The sequence below is a fragment of the Macaca mulatta genome, chromosome 1 (genome assembly GCF_049350105.2).
Source record: "Macaca mulatta isolate MMU2019108-1 chromosome 1, T2T-MMU8v2.0, whole genome shotgun sequence".
NCBI lineage: Eukaryota > Metazoa > Chordata > Mammalia > Primates > Cercopithecidae > Macaca > Macaca mulatta.
The window spans coordinates 149,954,553-149,956,593 of record NC_133406.1 but is presented as its reverse complement, the minus strand read 5'-3'; the positions used below and the strand labels follow the sequence as shown (position 1 = coordinate 149,956,593).

The following is a 2,041-nucleotide window of genomic DNA, read 5'->3' as shown; positions in this document are numbered from 1 at the left end:
ATCCCAGAATTTCTCCCACATTCCACGGAGCCATGCAACTGCTCCCTCAACCCTAGATAAGAGATTTTCTTGATGATGTTGAATCGAAGAGGTCCCAGATTCAGGGACGCTGGCATCGCTGAAGACATCAGTGAAGCAACGAAGTACAGGCATTCCGCTCGTCTACAAGAATAAGGCCCACAGTGCCCTTATCCTGTTGAGCAACCCAAAGTCTAGCAACAGCCTCCCATTCCCAGGTAGAATGTCTGAAATGTTTCTATGGGGGAAACCTACTAGCCCAGAAGAGAAGACCTGCACATACTGACATGGGGAGAATCCCGATTAAGAGTCACTTCATCAAGACTATACTTTCAGGGATCATTCCTACAGTGCACTACCAGAGAAGTTTCTGTGAACGTGCAGAGCACCGAAAACCATGAGCAGGAGGCGCAGCGTTCCCTCCTGAGCATGAGCCCGGATCTTGGTGTTGCTTCGCTGCGACTGCCATTGGCCGTTGATGATCGTTCTTCTCTGGGAGAGTAAGAGAGGACACAGTTTGAGTGGTTCCCATTTTTTTAAAAAAAGAGTCACCTCATCACCTTAGCATCCCTACAGTAAATAGAGAGTAAGGCACACAAGTCTGATTCCAATCAGAGTGAGGAGTAGTTTTTCAGGTTTTTTAATACAATGTGCCTTCTCTCAGATTAGTTTCTAGCTCAGCACCAATAATAAAAAAGGGAAATACTCCAACCCAAGCTACATGTGCAAAGATGTTCACTGAAGCATTGTTTAGCATGAAAACTATATTTAAAAAATCAGTTAAAAAAAAATCTGGTTTAAGAAAACTAGGTCCCTGTGTGAAATGCAATACTACAAAACCATTACAAAGAATGAAGTAGATCTATATGTGTCCATATGACATAATCTTCAGGGTATGCTGAAAAGTGAAAAAAATAAGGTACAGAAGGATAAATATAACAGACTAACATTTCTATTTAAAACATGTATGTATGTAAGACATTTCCACCTACATATACACACAAATATATATGCTTGTACTTGGAAAGAAAATGTCAAGTACATTTCTGAAAACTGTTAACAATACCTAAATCTGGAGAAAGGAATTGCGGACTTGGGATGGGAGAAAGACTTGTGTTTTATTGCATCCATCTAATTTTTTTACCATATGCATGTATTTTCCCATTTAAAAACAAAATATTAAAAGGATACTTTTTAAGTAGTGTATTTTTATCTGAAGCATTAGCTACCATTAGAAATGAAATATTCCCAAATCTGTATCCCTTACCTAAAATTATCTCCTGATAGTTAGACACATAAAATTAAAACTCAACAAGTCCAGAACTAAGCTTCCAATCTGATTATCTCAACCACAACTGGCACCACCATTAAACACGTTTCAGTTCTTCTATTTCCTAGTCTGACCACCCTTCATCAGGTCTCTTGAGTCAGAAACCTGGAAGTCATAGAAGACTCCACCTTTTCTCTCACTTCTTACCTCTAATCACCAAACCAAATGCTGTCAATTCTATCTCCTAAGTACCTCACAAATCTATATCCAACGTACCATCTACTCTGCCTGAACACACACAGTATTTATACTTCTCCCAGCTCACTCTAATCCTTGTTACTAACTCTCTGCATCTAGTATCTCTTGAATCTAAATTCCACACAATTTCCAGAGTGGTCTGTCAATATTCCCCAGTTTGATCAGATCATTCTCCTACTTAAAACCCTTCAATAGCTATTTGTCTTCTTCAGAATAAGGTCTAAATTACTTGGCATATCACACAGTTGTGGCCTCTGCCTGTCTCATCTACCACTGTCTCCACTTTTTCTCCCCCCTCACCGCAATACACAAACCTACCACTCCAAATACTTGCAGCTCCCAGTTTTATCACGCCAAGCTTATGTTGTTTCCTCTGTCTTTTTTTCTTTTCTTTTTATTTTTGAGACAGGATCTTGCTCTGTCACCCAGACTGGAGTTCAGTGGCTCAATCATAGCTCATTGTAGCCTCAAACTTCTGGGCTCAAGCAATCCTCC

General features: G+C 39.9%; 1 pseudogene; it reads left to right on the top strand.

Annotated features, from left to right (window-relative positions):
- The first annotated feature begins 338 nt into the window (after positions 1–338).
- On the top strand, positions 339–544 carry LOC114674726 (small nucleolar RNA U3; annotated as a pseudogene).
- The last annotated feature ends 1,497 nt before the right edge of the window (positions 545–2,041 follow it).